Source organism: Lissotriton vulgaris, chromosome 8 (genome assembly GCF_964263255.1).
Source record: "Lissotriton vulgaris chromosome 8, aLisVul1.2, whole genome shotgun sequence".
NCBI classification, from domain to species: Eukaryota; Metazoa; Chordata; class Amphibia; order Caudata; family Salamandridae; genus Lissotriton; species Lissotriton vulgaris.
The window spans coordinates 593,539,465-593,562,425 of NC_141696.1; the positions used below are offsets into that span (position 1 = coordinate 593,539,465).

A 22,961-nucleotide genomic window follows, 5' to 3' on the forward strand; every position below is an offset into this window, starting at 1 on the left:
GGGGAAAAATTCACGTACCAGCTGCTTGGCAGTGGTCGGAGCAGTGTAATCTGGGACTGGATATGCTTCTGTCCAACGGGAAAGTGCACATACTACTACGAGGACATATTTGAATCCTCGACAACGTTCCATCTGGATATAATCCATCTGGAGGACTTCAAAAGGGTGATCGGGAGGATGAAATCCACCTTGCTCTACGGGAATGCCTTTTCCTGGGTTGAACTGACAACAGACCATGCAAGTACACACTTTCTGTTTTGCTGCTGTTCGTAAATGCTTATTGAACCAAAGGTTTTGAATACTGTCGAACATGGCTTTTTCTCCTAAATGTGCAGGACTATGTATTGTGTTAATGATAACTTGAACCATCGAGTCGGGGAGAAACCATGTGGCTTTCCCCTTCGTCATCCATCCCTGTTCTGTCTGGATCCCTCCTAGTTCAGTCCATTTCTTGATTTTGTCTGGTGTAGCATGTGTCTGTATATCAATTACATCTAGGGCGGGATCCCTAACTGTCATGCAATGTGTCGGTGTCGGGACTATTGTCTTTGTCAGGTCAGTTGCATAAGTCTGAGTCTGAACTGTATGCTTGGCTGTTCGGTCTGCCAGGTCATTACCCTGGGAAATGGTATCTGTAACTTTCGTATGTGCCTTGCACTTCATGATGGATATTGCTATAGGCAAATGTATTGCTTCTAACAGAGCTTGAATAAGGGGTCCGTGCTGGATCTTGGCTCCGTGAGAGGTCAAGAACCCTCTCTCTCGCCAGAGTACACCGAAGTCGTGTACGACTCCAAAGGCATAACGGGAATCTGTGTATATGTTAACTTTCTTATTCTTGGCTCAAATACAGGCTTGAGTCAGAGCGATGAGCTCTGCTGCTTGGGCTGACAGGGTGTCAATACGATTCGTTTCTATGACTTCAGTTTCTGTCGTTACTGCATATGCGGCCACTAACTCTCCTGTACTTGATCTCATACATGAACCATCCACATAAAGTGTCAGGTCTGGATCTGGCAATGCAATGTCTGTCAAGTCTTGTCTAGGTTTCGTCGTAATGGTAATGACTTCAACACAATCATGTGCCAAAGGGTCTGTCTCACTTAGTGGCAAAAGTGTAGCTGGATTTAATGTATTGCAACGTCTGATTTCTATGTGTGGCTGAAACAATGTCAATTCATAACCTGTCAGTCGTGCTATAGTCAAGTGCTGAGTCTGTGTTCTGTTCAAAAGAACCTCCACGGAATGTGGAACTTGTACTGTCAATTGGTGTCCTAACACTATGGAATCACTTTGTCTGATTGCTAGAGCTGTCGCTGCAACAGATTTCAAGCACGCAGGCAGAGCCTGGGCTACTGGATCTAATGTGCTAGAAAAATAAGCACACGGTTTGTGTGAACCTGCTTGATCCTGGGTGAATCCTACCGCCGCAGGGAGAGGGAGTTTTGCCGCTGCCTTTATCGTGGTCTTCAGTTAGTTCAGACCTTCGGGTTGTCTCAGGCTTTCTGTCTTGACTACGCCTAAAAGTCCGTGCTCTACGATGCCGCTTTCCCCTTTATAGAGGGCATGAGCCGACCATATCATTAAGGTCCATTTATTTCTGATTCCTGGTCCCTCTATTAGTACTTTCATCTATCTGGAGAGTTTTTTATCTGGCCCTTCTGAGACCCTTTTAAAAGACATTGGGCTGGTCTATTTTGCCCCCCTGACCCGCAGTGGTACTTCAGCTCCCTCCCTGAACCTCGCCTGGATTATCTACAGGCCCCTGAAATTGAGTTGCTCCGAATTTCGACTGTCTAGCAAGCGCATGTATCTACTGGATCCCTTCTTTACATTTGTTTGTTTGCCAATTACCTGCTATTCCTCTGAAACATCTCAGTGGTCCCGGTTCTGAGGGCCCCTAGAATACCCACCCTCAGCCTTTGCTGCTACTAGGACCGCTTCCCAGGACCTTGTGCCAGACGTCATTTACTGTGTCTGCCTGTTTTCTATTCCAAGTGCGCCCTGATGAAGGAAGCCTGTATTGGCACTTGTCCGAAACGCGCGTCGGCGCTTTTGTGTGTGGTGATATGTATGTGAATGTTTGTGTATGTATTTGATTGTATAAAAGGTGTGTTTGAGTGTAGGAGTGAATGTACTTTGTGCCTTTTTTGAATGATCTTTGCGTGTCCTAGTTTTTATATTGTATTTCTGTATATGATTATGAAAAGTTCTTCAGATACTATTCCATTGTCTTAATGAAATTATTTTTCTATGAAAACAATGTATTTATATTTAAAAAAAAATTTAAATAAAACATTTCTTTGAATAAATACATCTTTCTTGTGGTTGTGTGGGCTAGCTGTATGTGTGATTAGAACTTTGTTCTTCTGGTATTTAGGGAACACCCATTTCCATGTTTCTCTCTTGATCCTGGGTGAGTACTGACAATGCAGTACCTTCGCGTTCTGTGACAAAAAGTGTAAAAGGTTTACTGTAACATGGTGTCGTTAAAACAGGTGCTTGACATAGGGCTTTCTTCAAGTCGTCAAAGGCATGTGTATGTTCCTGAGTCCAAGGGAGGACAGTCGATGTCGCTGCCTCCTGGGTTGTCAACTGTATGAGTGGCTTTGCTAGAAATGCATACTGAGGGATCCATTGTCTACAGTAAGAAGTGAGGCCTATAAAGGCCCGTACCTCCTTTTGTGTCTTGGGTTGTGACATGTTTACAATCAACTGGATACGGTCAGGTGTTAGCTGTCTCCCCCCTTTGGACAGCAAGTGCCCAAGGTATACCACTTGCTGAACACAGAATTGCAGCTTCGAAGGAGACACCTTGTGTCCCTTGTCAGCCAGGAAATACAAAACTGTCAATGATGCTTGTTCACATTCTGGTTCACTACGGGCGGTGATCAATAGATCATCGACATACTGAAGTAAGGCAGTGTTGTCAGGCATGTGAATACTGTCAAGTTGTTTTTTCAATGCTTGGCTATAAATGCTGGGGCTTTCTGTGAATCCTTGAGGTGCGCGTGCAAATTTGAAGCTTCGGCCATTTAAACAGAATCCGAAAAGATATTGGCTTTCCGGATCAATAGGTACACTAAAGAAGGCGTTCTTCAGATCAATTACAGTAAAGAACGTCGCCTCTGAATCAATAGCTGTCAATAATGATGAGATGTCTAGAACCACAGGGTACTGTGGTACAATGCATTTATTCAATTCTCGTAAATCGATCACTAACCGATAAATTGGAGGGGCATTTGGGTCAGTACGTTTAAGAATTGGAATGATAGGGGAATTACATAGATTCGAGTCGGTTTCTACAACCACTCCTTGTACAATGAGCTCGTCCATGATTTTCAGTAAAGCCACTACAGCATCTGGGGGTAACTTGTATTGTCGGATTCGTGGTAAAACAACACCTTGTTTCAGTGTAACTCGGTATGGTGTAATGTGCATACAACCTACATCAGTGGGGCCTTGTGCCCATAAATGTGCAGGAACATTCTGTAATCTGGGATCAATATCTCTCAACACATAGTGACCCTTGAAGTCACGCAAAAACAATCTTACTCCTTCCGGAGAACAACAAATTACAGCTCCTAGAGCTTTCAGTGTCTTGATACCTAATAAGTTTTCTGGACATGATTTCGTGAGCAGTAAATCTGTAGTGCGAGACAACGGACCAACTGAAAGAGGAACTGGTTTCGATACTTCATTAATAATAGGCTTTCCAGAAAATCCAAGGGAAACATTCTGTGAGCCTGAGAGGGGTGCCCCTGGAACCTCGTCGTGACTTATTGTTGTCCTGCTTGCCCCTGTGTCAATCAAAAACTTTCTATCTTTTCCCAATACCTGACTATGTACATAAGGACCCTCTTGATCTACAGGAACCTCAATAAGAGGCAAGCCAACCTCCCTCTCTAGGCTGTTTCATGTGTATCGCTGGTAATCAGGATAATCAGTTTGAGCATATTGGTACATCTGCTGTGTTGCATGTTGGGTTGCGGCAATCGGCTGTGGCTGTGGTACCGCTACGGTCTGTACTGTCTGTTGTGGAGCATGCATAGGCTGTACATTCTGTGTAACGTGTTGTTGGGCCTGGTCCTGTCTAGGAGGACGCGGTCTCTCTTTAGTTTTACCTGTAGATATATTGTGTTTCAAGACTGCGCAATCGTTTACATAGTGACCTGGCTGTTTACAATAGTTGCATGTCCCTTTAACAGGAGCTGCCGAATTATTGGACTGTGTCATGCCCTTTTTCTGACCGTCAGCTGGAACTGACTGAGCAACGAGCATTTTCATTTTCGTGTCTTTCATACGTCTTTGTTCGTGATCATGTTCTTCCCTTATTCTGTTCTGGTGGTACTGTAACATCTGTAGCATTTGGGAAGGCGTGTTTGCTTGCCATGTGCTCTCGACTTTCAATACACGGTTCTTAACTTGGGGCAATGAATTCTCGACTAATTTGGATACAAAAAGGTGTGGGTATGACTCGCTACTTGCTTTCAGGCCACTATTAATAATGAAACATTTCTCAAATCGGGAATAAAAATCACTAGTGTCTTCGTCGGGTTTCTGTTTGCAGGCTGAGATTGCATCCCAATCCTCCTTTTTAGTAGCCAACAACCTTGGCAATACTTGTACTAATAATCCTGGTAGAGCTTTAGTTTTATCCCCAAGACCTAAACCTGGGGTTCGACCATTTTCTTCGGTTTCTAATGCAGCCCAATCTATCTTTTGGTCTCCCACCTCCCATTCTTTTTCTTTCAGTTTTTCGTAAATACCGGCAGGCAATAGTACTTTCAATATTTTCATAATGTCGGGATAGGTATAATCTCCCATGAGTAACATGTCCTTTATTTCTCGGTGAAAACCTGCAGGGTCTTTATCATGACTGGGCACTATTTTCTTCATTTCCAATAATTCCATTTTAGTTATGGGCGTGTATACATACACACGTGTAAGGGTATCATCAGCATTCCTGACTGGATGTACTTCTCGTAAGGGATTCTGTCTGTCTATGTAAAACATTTTTCTTTCTGGGGATGGAATTGAAACAAACTGCGGATTCAGGAAAGCACTATATCTGTGTCGATGTTCTAAAATTACTTTAATTAAATCGGTACCCAGGCCTCTCCATTTATTCGTGAGTAGCTCTACTAATATATCAGGTAAGGGGCCTGGATCAGAATGTTGGCTCTTATACAACGTAAGGAGGTGTTGTATTATGTACATACCAGCTAGTCGCTGTTCGTCTGGGGAAAGATTCAAAAATGTTTGCGCTAATGCGTCATCATTATATCTATCGGAATTGTCAGCCCATTGTACTGCTGACCTGGCTAATTCTTGTTCATCCATGGAATTGAGTACATGGTACCCCATTCGTTCTTGGAGTATTTTATCGGTAGCCTGAAATAGATGTTCAGGAGTCTTCGGATTTGATATAGCAGAGTGAAAAACTCTCTTGCTTTCTGGATGTAACGTTTTATTAAAAGATCTACCCTTTCCTACATATGCTATCGTACCTGTGTCTACTTCTAGCTCCTCCTCTGAGGAGTCATTCTTGTTATTACCTGCTTCACTTTCAGCTTTCTCCCTTTCATGAAATTCTGTTATTTCTTTACGGATTTTTCTGTACATGGCCTCTATACATTTCTGTTTATCATGTTTTCCGTCTGCAATATTCTGACCCCATGTAGTTAGTACCTCCATCTCTTCTCTATTTACACCAGGCCGGTCTCGTTCTCTTATGAAACAGTTTATGAGGAATCTTAGAATCATACTTTGAATGTCTACTTTCTGACGTGTCATGGCCTCCTGAATACATTCCTGACCCTCCCCAGTCTGAACAAAACGATATATCCTGTCTAGATAATTTTGCATGCCTGGAAATAAAACTAAAAAGTTTGCAGCACGTCTTATACGTAATGAGGCTAATATCATGCAACCGTCTTTGCCTGGTACTGGATCATATCTACAGTCTGTAAGATATTCTTTAAGCTTTTCAATTGTGGCCGCTTTCGGAGTACGTTGCATTGCTAGTTCTCTAATAGTTAATCGCTGTACTGGTGGCGGGGTACGGTAACCTCTTGATGCACCTCCTGAGGCGGAGGCTTGTGCATCACCTGTCTGTAGGGTCAGTGCTTGCTGTAACTGGGTTGGAACCTGAGCTGTGTCAGTCCCAAAAGGATTAAGCGCATTAATAGGGGGTGCAGGAAGTGGTGCAGGAGGGGTCAGCTGTTGCGGACCTGGGAGACGATCAGCGGGTGGTACAGGTACAGGTGGGACATTAGTATATTCGGGGGCCACATCGTCTAAATAGGAAGAAAGAAAAATTTCTGCTGCGGTCTTGTGACATAATTTAGTCGGAACCAATGGAGGGGGCAGATCTTTCGGTATTACCGGGGTCGCCTTAGGCAGGCCCTCGGCCAGGACTGGATACAATCCTGTCATAATGGCATTACTCAGTCTATCGTGTTGTTCCATTCTAACTCGTTCTCCTTCTTCTAGTAGTTCTTTCTCTTTGGCTTTTTCAGAATCCTCTCTACTTTTCTCTGCTTTTCTGAGTGCTTTCTCTGTCCGTCTGTGTGATTCTTTACGCCATAGTTCAATGGCATCTTTCTGTGACTGTCTGGCTTTCTTTTTCCATAATGCTTCCTCTACTCTCATGATGCACTCGGCATCCCATGTCCCTGTAACGGGCCATCTCTGATTTTCCGCTAAATCCTTAGTGTAGTCCACCCACAAGTCGAGATATAATACGGCATCTAAGCCGTGCTTGTGGTACATAAAATATCCTGGAGTGTCCCTGGGTGGGATGGGAACAGCTTCCTCTAGTATCCCCTTCCTAGTTCCTATCTGTCTTAGTTTCGAAAACAGTGGCATTTTAAATCTTGCTACTTGATACTTGATACTTACTCGGACTTGGACACAACTAATACAATAATCACAGTAATGAAGATCAAACAATCACTCATACCACGACAAAAACACGTTTAAAACATTTCGGGACGGACAATAACTTGATAGCTAGATACTTGATATACTGCTAAACAGTACAGATACACTGCTAAAACAGTGCAGACCGGATCTGTGTACCCAAACCCGTCTTGACCGGACACAAATTAATGCACCCGTCTAGATGCGTCCCCAGCAACGGTACTCACCGGGAAGCACGGAACGGAAGGCCTCGGAAACTTGACACTGGACTGGACCGGACTGGACTGGACTCGACTCGTGACGTAGGTACTTCGGAACTTCGGAACTGGTGGGCCTCTGAACACCTCGGACCTTGCTCTCTCGGCTGGGCTCTGGTCGGGATCCTCCGCACTCCTCACAGCCTCGTCTGGGTGTCGATCGCAGTCTCAGTCACCTCCGTTGGCCTGAGGGAGATACAGGAAATCCTGCGGGTACGCGTAGTTGTCCGTCACGGCTGTGGCAGGGGACTAGGCCTGCAACGCACCGCCGGCGCGTAAGGTGGGGGAGGGGTCCCTATTCGGGCGCCAAATTATGTGGTAAATAAATTTACCTATGCGGAATTTCTATGCGGTAAAGTTCAATAATAATAACTCAATCGTAAATGAGAGGCAGAGTCCATGGCATCTGAGTTTATAAGGGTTTTATTCCATAAAATGGAATTGGTTCGAACCAGGTATCATGTTCCATCACCACGAAGGTTCAGGAAGGGATAGACAATGCTTTATTAACAGTGTACAATATATATAGTAAATGCATTCAGTGGTGATAGATACAGAAGGCGTAACAGCTGAGAGAAAAGAGATAAGAACACATGTACGTAACAGTAGGCGTGCACGAGGGCGTACACGGAGGTGTGTGCTAGAAACGTCACATAAGATTGTTACAGGTGGGTGGATCCATAGAGGAATCCTGCAGTGTCAGCAGAAATATATGGCAGAGATGCGCGCGCAGCAGCATGACGTGTGATTGACGTGGAACTGGAGGGTGAAGGGGACTTGACATTTAGCACTATACCAGGAGACAGAAGTCTGGCGTGTCAGAACAACCTAAACCCAAATCATATCTAATATCTTGTGTTTGAGGAACTGTATTATCTAGAAGGAAGGGTCTCTCGGGCAGAGGCTATTCTATACTGACTGCATGCATATGTGACTACGTGTCTACGTGTAATGCGAGGGGCCATGGGCCTACCATGGTAACGGGAGCAATGAATTACTTGCACGGAGACAGAAAGGCCGGGCCCTTTGCTCTGCAGCTGGGGAGATGTTTTCCTAAATCACTAGACAGGAATGTATTTTCGAGGAGCGGAGCAGATAACTTGAAGGCTGAATGGTCTTGGCAGGCAAGCAGGCCGAGCCGGGCACCGCTCGCCGCGCAAGGAGTAGGGTAAGGGTCATAGATGCAGATCCAGGCTGCAGCTTTCAGAGACAGAAGGCAGAAAAAGCTTGATGGCAGAAATCAGGGCCTAACTCAACAGAGCCAGGAAAACGTGAAAGTGCACCATGTAAAGACGGTGGCACGGCATACTTAGGAACGGAATTATCGACCCATTCATGGTGGATCTGAAAGAGGACATGTTAACGTTGGACGCAAATGTATTTGCGTCTTCATAGCTGGTTGTGGAGGGAACATACATGTACTTGAAGCACGTACATGGAGCCGTTGGGGTCTACGTTAGGGGACACAATTGATCATAAAAATTCATATTACCTCAAACCCCATGGCAGAACCCATGAGCTGCCAACAAGGAAGAGTCCGCTGCAGCGCTGATAATCTGGTTAGCCACCAGCATCCCTTCATTCAGCACTTCCTGGAAGTCCTCGCGCTTCTCGCGGGGTAACAGCTCCGCAAACTGCTGGAGGGAGTCCCAGAGGGCGCGGTCGTAGCGTCCCAACAGCGCCGTGGGACTCGCAGCCTTCATGGAGGTAGCCGATGTTCCACACACCTTCCTCCCTGCCGAATCCATCCATCTGGACTCCTTATCCGGGGGAACCGTGGATGACGGGGAGGTGGCATGTTGCTTGCAGGCCGCCGTCACAATGACAGAGTCTGGAGGGGGTTCCGCCCTCAGAAAGGCCGGGTCCGAGTCGGGAGCCCGGTACTTCTTCATCAGCCTCGATGGAGCCGCCTTCGTCACCGCAGGGGGGAGAAAAAGGGCCATAGCCGGTTCCTCCAGGCCCGGCACCAGAGGCAGGAGAGGACGAGACAGGTGTTTTTGATGCAATGTCTCAAAAATGACTGAAGTTTTAGGAGTAGTCACCGTCAAGGATATGCCCAACTTCGCAGCGCCCCGTAAAAGGACATCCTGGAACGCCACCAGGTCATCAATCGGGGACACCCTCGTGTCCGGGGACTCCGACAAGGTAGGAGAATAGTCTCTGGTACCAGAGGACCTTGTGTGGGAGCGAGATTCGCGCCTCCTATGGCTGCGTCTCGACCTCGTGGACGATCTGTGTCGCGATCTCTTCCTTCTCCCAGAGCGAGAGCGAGACCTGCCAGTCCGTGGCCGCTCCACCGGTTTCCGTGGTGGGGTCTTCCTTGGCTCCTCTCGGGGTTTAGGTTTTGGGGTCCCCTTAGGAGGTACAGGCAAGGACGGCAGCGAAGTGGACCTCGGCGGAGAAACCCTCGGCTGCGGGGCGGGCTCATGCGGAGGGACTGGTGGTGGTGGTGGTGGGTCGCCTGACGGAAGTGGAGGGTGGGGTGGAGGATCCTCTTTAGGAACAGGTGGAGGTGGCGACCGAGGCCGAGATGGCGTGTACACCTCTGAGTACACCGAGCCCGGTTACCCCTTAGGCGAAGGGGGCTGAGATCCAGCCCCTTCAGCAGGTGATCGTTTCCTCTTGCGCCCTCCACTAGAAGCAGTCTGACTTCTAGGACCAGAATCCCTCTTGCGCCGTTTTGGAGAGGCAGAACGACTCCCAGACGCCGACCTCTTTCTTCTCGACGCTGAGCGTCGCTTTTCTGGCGTCGAACGTCGACTCCGGCGTCGAACGCCGCCTCCGCGACGTCGACCTCCTCTTCCTCAACGTCGAACGCCGACCCCTCGACGTCGACCTCTTCCTTCGTGACGTCGTACGCCGCCTCCGCGACGTCGAACGTTCCTTCCTCGACGACGAGCGTCGAGTCCTCCGTCTTGATGCTCTAGACGTCGAGGAGCCCCTCGACGTCGACCGGTGCTTCGACGGCGATCGACGGTGTCGCCTCGACGGCGAGCGCCGATGCTTGTCACTTCGTCTCCGACGTCGATAGGAAGACTTTGACGTCGACGATGGCGATGACGTCGATGGTGGCTTCAGCGGCGACCTCTCCAGGCCCTTCGACGTCGAGCCGTCACGCCGTCTCGACCCGGAGCCCCGGGGAGAAGGGGAGCACACCGCCGTCATCCCTCTCGACGTCGTCGTCGATGCAATCGACGCCAACGGAGACCAAGACCGTTTGCTGGACTTCCTGCCTCTGAGGAGCCCCCCAGAGGCCTCAGCAGAGGCAGAGGGAACCTTCCCAGCCTGCCCAGACCCACCTGCAGCCTGCAGACGCCTCTCCTCAAGGCCAGAAAGCCTGATCTTCATCCTGTCCCTCAGAGTCCGAGCAGTAAACTGCTGGCAGATGACACAGTCCTCAGGGACATGATCTTCAGGGAGGCAGACGATGCAGACATCGTGGGGATCACTCTTGGCCTTCTTCCTCCCGCATGCTGGACACTTATCAAAAAGGCCAGGCATTTTAGAGCCCTAAAACGCCTGAATCAGCACACAAAAGAGAAAGAGAACACCAAGAAAGTAAACTGAAACACTTTTAAAACACAAAAGTGCCAAAATATCCACAAAACCCTTGAAACAAGGAAGAGCTCAATCCCAGGGTCCTGTAAGCAGGAGCCGGAAAAAAGAACTGAAAGTAGAGGGACCTGCTATGCATTCTGGGATACTGGGAGAAGTTCTGGAAAGTTCTCTTAAAGGCACAGTATCCTATTTAAGCCACATAATGGCAGCCTATGGGGCTTGTCTGTCCATGCCTTCCTCTCTATCATTCCAGTGTCTTTTACTGGGGGAGGCAAGTTTCTCTATGGTAGAAACTGGGCAGGCTGTATTATGTGTGGTGTTATTTGGTGCAATTTCTAGTTGAAGTACTGGACAGTGTAGCCTGTGGATATAGGCTGCATTATTTGTCTTTAAATTCTCTCTTAAGTGTCTTTGCAGTTTTCTGCATGTTTTGACAACTTAAGAGATTATTTTTGATGGGCGGGACTATTCACTAGATTATGACTATACACAGAGATCCCCTACTACAGAATCAATTTGATGATTCTCTGACTCAGGGGAGTTAGAGCTGAGGATACCGCCCTCTCCAGGGATGCATCAATGGCATTCACCAATTCTTAGTGGATGGGAAGAAGCGTCTAGTCCTGACAAAGTTATTATAAGTGCATAGAACAGCTATGAGCTGTATATGAGCTATATAGAAGTAAAATTGCTGGGGCCCGTGCTTATTGGCAACCTGTACTACTCGTCCTTCAAATATAAACTGGCTGAAAACGAGCTCCACAGAGTGAATTGCCTATCTTGAATAGGAAAATGCAAGGGACTGTTTGCCTCCCACGTGCGTGCCGAGGAATGTCTTCCCTTTGTTTACAAACGGAAGGAGAAGACCCTGTCAGCGTGCTGAACAACTTCAAAAAATTCCAAGAATGTGGAGGGGGGCTCACTCAAGATAGCTCTATGCCATCTAGTGCTTGCGCCGCCCCGATGCCTCTGAGGAGGGCGGAATGTGAGGAATGTTGCCAGCATTGCAGCTGTGCAGCCGCGGAGTGCTCGCCCCCTAGAGTGCTCGGCATATAAAAATGCAAAGGAACCGCATGAAACAGCGTGGTTTGGTGATCTCTCACCCGATGCACAGTGACAATCGCGGGTTACCACAGTGCGCTGGGAGGCACTCTACCGCTTCATAGCAATTACAGTATCCAGGAAGAATAAAACATATGAATCACATTAAATCACAAAAGTATGCATGTAAGGCATCAAGAAAGGCACTTATCTGGCTGCTGAGTAGCGAATAAAGAGGAAGTGCAATTCCTTGATGCTGTTTATACGAGACATTCTCCATGGTTGTACTGTTGATTGTTACAAAGACTCATGGGGTTTGTAGTCTTTGATTACAATGTTTGGTTAAAGGTGCTAAATAATCAAATGATAGAGAGAAGCTAAATCTGAGCCTGTGGTCCCGACATAGAAGTGACTGATCATTGAGAGTTGACTCTTGATTATGATAACCAAGTTTCTGGTGGGCGTTGATTGGAGTAGGTGCAAGGATAAGGGTGTCAGACCAACAGGCTGGGGTCTAACTGCCGAACAGTACCACTTCTGTTTTGTTGCTGTTGAGCTTGAAACTGCTTCTTTTCATCCAGTGTGCTATGCCGGGCATGCATGTGAGGAAGCTGCATATTCACCTGTGTGTCTTCATTGATGGAGCGTATGAGTTGCGCTTCATCTGTGTATGAAACTATGCTGAGGCTGTGTCACCATATAATGCCAGCAAGAGTAGACAATGAAGAGGGTGAGGCTCAGGAAAGCTCCCTGTGGAACTCCACATGAGTTTGGCGCCGTTCAACTGTAAGGAGGCAAGGCAGACTGTCTGAAAGTGATTGGTGATGAAGAAGCAAATCTATTGTAGGACTGGATCCTGGAGTTGATCCTTGTGGAGTCTCTGGATGAGGATAGGGTGGAAGATGGTTTTGAAGGCTGTCCAGAGGTCCAGTGGTATGATATAGTCACCCATGCTGCTATGAGAGGTGTCTCTGTGTTGTGGTTGCCTCTGAATCTGGAATGAGAGGGGTCAAGGAGGAGGTTGGTCTCAAAGTTGTGAGTGAGGCAACTGTTGGTCAGGTTTCCGGGATTTTGACTTGATAAGGTAGACGAGAGATGGGCTTGTAGTTAGACCTGGTCATCGGGTTGTTCAAGGATTTCTTGGGGGGGTTGAAATTAGTGGAGTATTTCCAGGTGTCCGGGAAAGTAGCAGTTGGGAGCCTTAGATTAACTATTAAGGTGAGCATTGAGGAGGTGAGGTCCAGTCCTTTGACAAAGATATAGGTGATGGAGCTGCTTATGGTCGTGGTATTGTGAATGTTCATCTTAAAGTTCAAATGTGGTTGAGAAACCAGGGTTCCGGGCACTGGGCACAGGTGACAAATGGGAGAGATACAGGAGAAGTGGCGCAGATCAAGGCTCCAATTGTATCACAGCGCTGGTTCCCTGGCGAAGCTGTGTTGCATGCTCGCCAGGTGAGACCTCCACTTAGTTCTTGACCATACTTTTGTTTTATTTGTGCTCAGTGTTTTAAACTTCGCTCACATCGTTTTTAACTTTTCACTGCCTAAGTGACTTGGAGGAGGGAGGGGGATCGAACCGCCAGAGCAGCAGGTCAGCGGTCTAGTGGTTGGAAGCGCGGCTATTTAGCCTGCATGCAGACGCGGACGCGCAGCGCTGGTTCCCTGGCAAAGCTGTGTTGAATGCTCACCAGGTGAGACCTCCACTTAGTTCTTGACCATACTTTTGTATTATTTGTGCTCAGTTTTTTAAACTTCGCTCACATTGTTTTTAACCTTGCACTGCCTAAGTGACTTGGAGGAGGGAGGAGGATCGAACCGCCAGAACAGCAGGTCAGCGGTTCTAGTGGTTGGAAGTGTGGCTATTTAGCTCGCATGCTTACGCGGATACACAGCGGATGCGCGCCGATGGCGTGCCAAAGGCAATCTCATCTGCACCCGTCCGCGCACCGGCCGGGCACAGGGCCAGTCCCCCTGGCCATTTTACCCCAAAATGTATAATGTATACCAGAGAGGAGCTTCACGGACTAAATTCAGTGAAGGGTAGGTTATGCTGTAGTTTTGATCCACTATTTGATATTGATAAAGGCATGGAGAATCTTTCATGTCGTAGCTATAGGCAGCAACTTCCCCATGTTATTAATCTATCGCACATGGTCCTAGAGTTGTGATTGATAATAAGACGGATGCAACCAGTCCAGGCACTTTAAAATGTATAATATTTAATGCTAGATCTTTAATTAAGCACAGTATGGAATGTGCTTTACTGTTAGAGGAATTAGAGGTAAAGCTGGCATTCATCACGGAATCCTGGACAGACAATCCTTCAGGACCAGATCTTGTGAAGGCTACCCCTCCTGGGTTTCATTGTTACACCTTGGACAGGCCACATAATAAAGGGGGTGGGCTTTCTGTTATTTATCATGAATCCGTGGGACCTAACTTCTTTCCGGTCTCCAACATGACCTGCGAAGCATTAGCTTTTAACATTCACTCTATAAATCACAGGACCTTTAAAGGCGTGTGGAGAAGTGTGGCTCACTGGTTAGAGGAGGCAGACCCTGATGCAAAGGTCAGACCCGGGACCAGAGTTCAATTCCCGACGCGGCAGGGTCTTGAGCTCAAAATGTCCACGGATTTGATAATTCTCGCCTCGGTGCCTACTCGAATCATGGGTTCACACTCTGCAACTCTGGGCAATAGCTTGCTTAATCTCCACTACGGCCCCACTGCGATGGGATGCCTGGTCTTCACCTTGGGGATGCCCAGTAGGGGCTATCTCACAGGGAAAGCCAGGATGGGTTCCCAAAGCAAGCGCTAAGAGACCTGTCGGTGATTTGGCGCTATATAAATCAAAATTAACATAACATAACAAGGTATATTATCATACCGCCCACCGGGTCCTAAAAAATGGATTTCTGGAGACAGTAGGCACATTACTTGAAGAAGGACTATGTCTAGAATCTTACACAGTAATTTTAACTTCCAATTAGAAAATCATTTGGACTCTGATACTAATCGATTGGAGCAAATCATGGGTGCTGGTGGCCTTGTTCAGTTGGTGAAGGCCTCTACGCATGAAAAAGGACACACACTTGACGGTATATACTCTAATACCCAGGACTTTGTCTGAACCTCCGTTCTTCCTATTCCATGGTCGGACCACTGTGCTATTCAGTTTGAATTGAATAGCCAGGGGAACCAACTAGCTAATACTAAACCAGCCCAGGAGATTGTGACTAGAGCCTGGGGAAAACTGGATATTAATAAACTTGGAAATTCCCTTAGTAGCTCGATGCAACCCATCTTTTGGGAGTTGAAAACGCCGCTGCAGCCTACAATCAATGGCTAACCACATCTTGCAATCAGCTAGCCCCTAGGAAACAGTGGACTCTCAAACAAGCTCTACCGTCAGCCCAATTGTGTTCGGAAGAACTCTGAGCTAAAAAACTGGATTGTAAACTGTTAGAAAGGGCATGGCGCAAAAATTATAGTGAAGCAGATAAGGAAAGATACAAATACTGCATCACCACTTACAAACAGCTGTTATTGGAAGCAAAAAGAAAGTTTCTTTAAATTCAAATAGCCTTGGCTAAGTCCAACTCAAAGGAACTTGTTAACACTATAAAAAAATTATCTACTCTTACCGCTCCAAGGAGCCACAGTAACCCATTATTTTGTGAAAAAATTGCAGACTTTTTCAAACACAAAGTTGAAATTATATTTTCTTCCTTCACTGAAGCTAATAAATCTGCACAGTCTAACTTGAATGGACTAGACAGTAATGATTCCTCATTGGTATTTGATCAATTCGTACCATTGGAGGTATCGGAGACAACCAAGGTCCTGACCTCGGTTCGCTCCGAGTGATCCTTGCCCTGCCTGGGTCATTAAACAAATACCTAAAGTGATAGTATTGGCCTTGGCCCCCTTTGTTAAATGCTATTTTTGCATCAGGCACATTCCCTATAATCTGGAAGCAAGCTTCTGTTCTTCCACTTTTGAAGAAACAGAATCTGGATCCAAAAGACCCCAACAACTACAGGCCAATCTCACGGCTCCCTTTTCCTGCTAAAATCCTGGAAAAGGTGTTGACCATCCAGCTCAGTGCCTTTCTCCATCGTAATAACTCTCTGGATCCATCGCTATATGGGTTCAGAGCAGATCATTGCACTGAGCTGGCTCTGTTGAAATCCACTGAGGAAATTAAGAGAGGCCGTAGATGGAGGAGGCAGTGCAGTACTAATTTTATTGGACCTGTCTGCTGCCTTTGACACGGTCCATCATAAATTACTGATGGACCGATTGTCTGCGGTTGGTGTCAAAGGCCATGCATGGAAACTCTTACAATCTTTCCTAGCTGACAGATCACAAACTGTGGATCTGGATGGCAATTCATCTAAACCATTCACACTCCCATGTGGGGTGCCACAGGGCTCTTCCCTTAGCCCAACCCTTTTTAATACATATGAGGCACCACTGGCAGGAGTTATTAGATCCTTTGGCTTCCAGCTCACCTACGCCGACAACACATAAATAGTGTTGTCGTTGACTAGGGGAGGTGAGAAAGAAATTGGGGACCGCTTTCATGAATGCATGAGCGCAATATCCTGTTGGATGTCCTCCAATTGCTTAAAGCTCCACTCTAATAAGACTGAGGTCCTAAAGTTTGGGAATAACCCACAGGTGTGGACACCAGACTGGTGGCCGGAAGACCTGGGCGCCTGTCCTGTACCCACCAGGAAGGTCAAAAACCTGGAGGTATTAGTGGACAACAAACTCCCTATGGGGGATCAAGTAAGCATGGTGATCTGAGCGTGTTTTATGATTCTTAGAATCATAAGGAATATCAAGATCTTCCTGACTGAGAGTAATCTTAAGACAGTAGTCATGGCCCTTATAACGTTGCGTTTGGACTATTTTAATAGCCTAAATTTGAATATACAAAAACAACATATGTATAGGCTTCAACTTGTCCAAAACGCAGCGGCCAGGCTGCTGTCCGTGAACACCCAAATTTGTCTCTGTGAGAGGAGAGCTCAAGAAACTACACTGGCTTCCGATAAATCAAAGAGCTTGCTTCAAGGCACTCTGCATTGTTTTTAAAGCCATTAATGGAATTGGTCCTGAGTTTCTCAAGCAAAAGTTGCGCTGGTATGTTCCTGGCAGAACATTACGATCTACCAGTGCCAAACGAGTACAAGTTCCCATTTCAAAAAAAGTTAACTGGGGGAGCAGGAGCGTTACTCTTTGTGCTTTGAGAGCTTGGAATGAGCTGCCCTTCTCCCTTAAGACCACTCCAGATCTTCTCTCATTTTGGAAGGGCCTGAAGACATGGCTCTTCTCGCAGTAGGATTTCTCTCAGCTTCCCCAGGTCCAAAGTACTTAGCGCCAGGACACCCAAGGGTAAACACACTCTCTATAAGTGCAAATAACATAACGTAACATATCGGCGGGGGAAGGGGCCCGACACAGTGAGGGTCGGCCAGGGTTGAGGGAGAGAAGTTCATGGGACATGTAGTAGTGAGTGGGGTTGGGGTGGGTGGTAAAGAAACCCGGATTCCCAGTGCTGGGCATGGACAGGGAGCTAATGGGCACAGATAGACTTGTCTTTGGCATGCAAGCTGTTCGTCCTCTGCATGTACGTACTGCAGCTGCCATTAAGAAGGTACAGAGGCCAGTTTTTCCAGGACTTTAGCATGATACGGTGTATGAGAAATGGGCCTATAGTTAGACCTGGTCATGGAGCTGGTCAAGGATTTATTGAGGGATAGAATGGTGGTATGTTTCCAGGTGTCTGGGAAGGGGGCAGCTGATAGAGGGAGATTGAGTATAGAGGTGATAGTAGAGAAGACGAGGATGAAAGAGCAAGATATTTACTTTCTGTCTATACTATGCCATCTATGCTTTCATAAACCAAAACATACTTTTGGTATTTGCCAGTGGGTTTATTTTGGCAAAGAATAACAACTCCTCTGCAATTAAGTTTCACAAAACTCATGACAAAACAAGCATTGGCAAAGTCAAAAGGATGGCAGCCAATGTCAGACTTATTCACTTTGCCAGCGCTTATTCACTTTATTAAAACTAAAATGAACAGTAGCCTTGTCCTTGAGATGGTAATGATCTTCAAGTTTTACCAGGTTGCGCATCATTGTCTGGGATCTGAGATGACTTTGGTTTTGCTCGATAATGTTGTAATGAGTAAATGATTCTGGGGATGACTCAATTATTCTTGTCTCGACTGTTCATACTACAGTAGTGACAATCACTTTTTCATCTTGATTGGATTGAAGCAGGAGGGCATGTACTGTAGCTCACGAGTTGCCAAATTCATACCAGAGTGTCAAAATATTCATGTTAGCCACTTTGTATCGTTTGTGTCTGTAACTGAAATTTGTATGGAATTTCACAGAATGCATAACATGAAATTTTGCTAAAAGAATTTTGTGGTGTCTTACTTGAAAGTTGAATTTGAAGATATGTCCTGCATGCAAAAGTCCTGCGAGGTACCAGGAAGGGAACTGGCTGGAGAAAAAAATGTCTCCCAGACTTTTTATGCTTCAAATAAACACCTGCAAGACATTTATTGATTGAAAAAAATGCTTCATTACACACTTGTGGAATTTTTCACATTTCTGAAAACTCAAATTTCACATATATTGCTTGTGTATTAAAAAGATCTCAACCAGCTAATTTCCATGAAGGTCATCCGAATTAAATTCCTTTATATAGCAAGTGGTTAGGGCTAAAAATCTGTCCTGTCCCCTGGACCTAAATGGACGTTCCTGGTCTATAGCAACACTTTTTTTTGTAAAATACTGCCTTACATTGGTGGCCCATTGCTGATCATTTAGAATACTGAACCTCACTTCAAAACTCACGTTGGTTCTCCATTGAGTTGTGTTTTACATTTGAGACCTTCTGTGTTGTGATATAACAAGCCACCATTGCTTTCCCTAAATTCATCAGTGAAAATAAGATTAATCTTGCTCGTTCCACTCTTTAGACTAGAGGCTAAATCTTAATCATTTTAGTTTCATCAGTATGGCAATCAATTTTTTGTACCGTGCCGCTTGCAGACAGTACTAGCCTTTGGAAAGTCTCTGCAGGCCTGTGTTTGTTTCACAACGGGGCCTGATTCCTGGGCTGCCGAAAATGGGTGCAAATGTGAATTGGCACGAATTAGCGGTTGCACAATTTACATTCAATTACAAATTGTGCATTTAGAAATGCGAAATCAAATGAAATTTTATTATGATTGCATACATTAGTGGGTACTCAAAATGTCATTTTGCTTACTTAACTCTAATTTATGGTGCTAGGTTCTTAAAGTATTTTTAGGATTTCCCAAATCATTGGAGCAAACTCCTGAGTCGACTTCAATTTGCGGCCAACTTCCAATCAATCCCATATCGGACACAGACAGGTTTTTGCCCCCAAAATGCGATATTTGCATAAGTTGTAATCAGAGCCTTGGAATATTCCATTCCAGAAAACGTGTGTTCATGCGTAGCGCCAAAATGCCTTAAAATCGACTTTTGGTATTTATTAAAAACTTCCTCTTGCTATAACGGAGATAAGAAAGTGCATCTTTTTGGGCCCTTTGTGCGAGTTAATTACTGTTATAATTATCACGAGAACTTGACGCCATATACTTTGTTAAAAATGTGCTACCAGTAACACATTGACAGAGGAAAGGTTACTAACCCCATCAGCAGATTCCTTCTGCATAGCTGTTTTGCTGCTGCCTGTTTTTTTCTCGTTAAGCGTTGATACCAATGGCCTTGTGACTCAGGCGTTTGTTTGTGCTTCCTTGCAGGATTCAATCAGCCATTCCCCATTACATCATGCACGCGCTCTGGCAGCGGGAAGGCCATCTGCAAGCGGATTAATGGAAACCGAGGTAAAAATATACCAGTTGGTGAATGTAACAGGCGTTATGGTGCTTTCCATTTCTGATTCTATTTGTCATATTATTAGTACTGAGGACTCTTAAGATAGTAATTATTGTGTAACTCGAGTCGATTTTATAGTTTCGTAATCGCTTGCGAATAGTCTTGACGTCAGCTCCGCTAATGAAAAGGGTATTTTTGATACTTTTTTTTCTTCAACAATCTGTGTAAACCGTGCCTAATATGACCAAAAATCTCCATGTCACTGCTCTGTGCACAGGTCTGTGCTGCCAGTCTGCTCAGGTTCTGGCACTATATAACGTATAGAGGACCGAGATACAGTCATGTGAGTTCTTGACTGGTCCCAGGTGGCTTCGTTTCTAATCTCGTGACACTTGTTTTCCGTAAAAATCTATTTCTTGTTTAAGGAAAGGCAAGTACAGAACTGCTCGGTCCACCGGAGGATCAGTAAAGAGTCTTCTCTGGGTATTTTGTGTCCTAGACTCCCCGATTGCAGTTACTTTACTAGTATTGCGCCATTTTCTAAAGCAAGAGAAAGGGCAAGGGTGAAATGTATGTTAAGAGTTTTGGGGCACGTAAAGAGGCCTCCAGGAAAGAATTAGTGGTTACAAGCAGAGCTGCGTGTGGATGTCTGATCTGCAAGAGTAGCGGGTGCTTCCGGCGATGTAATGCGTGTTCTAAGAGCTGTTCGGATCTAGACATTGCACTGGCAGCGTTGCACTAGGACATTATTAGCAGGTACTGACAGAACTGTTTGAACATCCCAGAACTGCTAGAGCAGAGGTTCCTTCAGGGCAGGGGCGAGGTGTCTTTTAAGAGCAGCGCGGATCTTAGTATTGCAAACCCATGCAAACCTTAGAATGACCCTCAATTGATCAACACAAAACTCACTTCTTTCACTATGCTGTGTTCCACACACTGCTTTTAAAGAGTGCCCAGATACCTTGCCTTTTGGCACTCTTTACTAACACAGAGTTGAGACTCCCGAACAGGTGACAATGCATCTCAGATCTGCTCACTCCACTCTGTTTGGGGACTCCTTGTGTACCTCTGGCACTGCACCTTAACCCCACCCTTGTGTAGCACTCACTGTAAACGGCCCACCACTTAATTCTTGTTCTAGATCAGTCCTACTGCCACAGTGCCTTGAAAACGTGCCTTTTTTCTTAAGATATGTGCCTTCTTTACTAACCCATGAGTGAAAAGACATAGTGAGAGAAAGCATCCCGCCAGCTATCAAATGATAAACTGAGGCAATCCCTACAAACTAGATGACCCATGGCTGCTGGAGACCTCTCCAGTGGGTTAAGTCCTAGCAGGACCAGATGACAACTTTCTGAGATTGAACGGTTAAGTCGTCCTGAGAGCAGGCCCAACACACCCTAGATTGACATTTGATAGCCTATCTTTGTCAACACTTAACCAGGGTCTGTAAAACTTTCTAAACTGGCTGACTGCCATACTCATGATGGAGATAGGACAGTAACAGGGAAATCTTCATCTTTCAGTACTCTTGAACAGATCTGCCATAACTCATGTAGGAAACCAGGCATAGAACATGTGCAGAAAACAGTGTGATGATCTCATGGGGAGGTGACAAACACTAGTGTAACCCCTACTCACGTAGGGTGGCTGGCACAATAGCTGGTACTAATGATGGACATGGCTTTCAGTTCTTCTGCAGAGGGCATGGTATAGAAATGGACTGGCTTTCCCATGTCCATCACATCCCTGCCCTCGGCTGCAGGATTGCATGCTTTGGACCAGAAGGGCTGTCACCTTTCTCTTCCCCCTTCTCCTCCATTTCCAAGTCTCAAGCTGAAATGATGATGATTTAAGTATGGAGGTCCAGAGGAAGTCGTCAGGGTACTTCTTGCGGAAACAGTTGCTCTAGTAGAAGGCAGCTAGTATCACAGAAAAAATGATGCCTAGGAAAGGATAACAAACTATACATTAACGTCAAGAGATGAATAAATTATCTCTTACTATCTCAAATTAATGAAAAGAATAGAATCAATCTATATATTTGAAATTCTTCTGTGACCAAACGTATCACACAATACAGAGTCTATATTGTACTTATTAGTTTTATTTTTGTATTTGTTTTTGTTGTCTTTATATAGAAAGTATTTTCTTTCTTATCTAGTAGAAGGCAGCAGCATTGTTGGAAGCAGAACAATCTTGCAAAGGACCTTGTTGTGGGCAGTTTAAGTTCTGGCCCATGCGGCATGCTCTGAGCAAAGTATGCCTGCTAAGATTGGTGAGACAAGTTGGGGTGGTGATCTTTAGTTGGGCTTAGGGTGCACTGTTCCAGATGGTTTGCATGGTTGAGCTCGAGGTTATTTGCTAAGCTAGGTCACTGATCATGTAGCTAATTCAAGTTAAAAACAAATTCTGTCTCTTCTGGTGAGGACCATTAGTAAGTGCACTTTTGCCTAAACAGGTCATAATTCCATGTAAGTATGGCACACTTCCTATGATCACATGTCAGAAAGGGGCCACAGATTTACCCCTACCTTCACTCTGACAAAAGTTCTATTCACAATAGAATTTTGGCAGCAGCTGAGAAGTTAGGGCCACTTCTGGTGTGACTTATAATGGCTCAGCTTTTGCTCTTCTCTCTTCTTAAAACGTTGTCTGCTCAATATCAGTGAGGAAGCTGACCCCCCCCACCCCTCACGTCTTCTGCAAAAATTCTGATCTTGAGTATATGTTTACTGTTTATCTCCCAGCCAGAACCTTTGTACAGCACTTCAGGTGAATTGTAGAATTCATGGACTTACTAAAAAAGCTTTTGGAAAAGGATTGCACTGAGGCAGGTAACACAAACACCGTATGTCTTTGGCAGTGAATAAGCAGAAGCTCTCCTTGTAAAGCTTACAGGATTCAGGAGTAGACATAAGTATAAAAAACAGTCACTCACTGAGGTACGTGTGACATTGGAAACCTATCCAAGCACAAATCAAAGGATTGCTAAGTAACCCAATCTACTCACCCAAGTACCCATAATTTGCTTTCAGCCAAGGCTCGACTAGTAGTTTAAATTGCTCTAGGTTCACATCATTAGTTTTCCCCCATCTATCAGATATCTCTGGTTGCTTCAACATCTAAATGATTCAATTTGTCTGGCCTCCACTTAACTGGGTTTTCTTTGGTGGAGGGAAGAACACTCTCTGCTAGTGGGAACAGTTCTAATTTATCCCAGTTAGTTTGCAATCCCATGCACTCTTCATACCGGGTTATGTCTCTAATGCATGAGGGCTGTA

The 22,961-nt window shown here is 45.6% G+C and overlaps 1 protein-coding gene across 13 annotated transcripts in view; it reads left to right on the top strand.

Moving 5' to 3' along the window:
- The window catches only part of ST3GAL6 (ST3 beta-galactoside alpha-2,3-sialyltransferase 6), a 614,303-nt gene that overhangs the window by 238,361 nt on the left and 352,981 nt on the right, over positions 1-22,961 (top strand). For all 13 annotated transcript variants that reach the window (XM_086934432.1, XM_086934442.1, XM_086934439.1 and 10 more), the window contains one exon: positions 19,602-19,685. The gene's annotated coding sequence lies outside the window, so the exon portion shown is untranslated. The remainder of the gene's footprint in view (positions 1-19,601; positions 19,686-22,961) is intronic.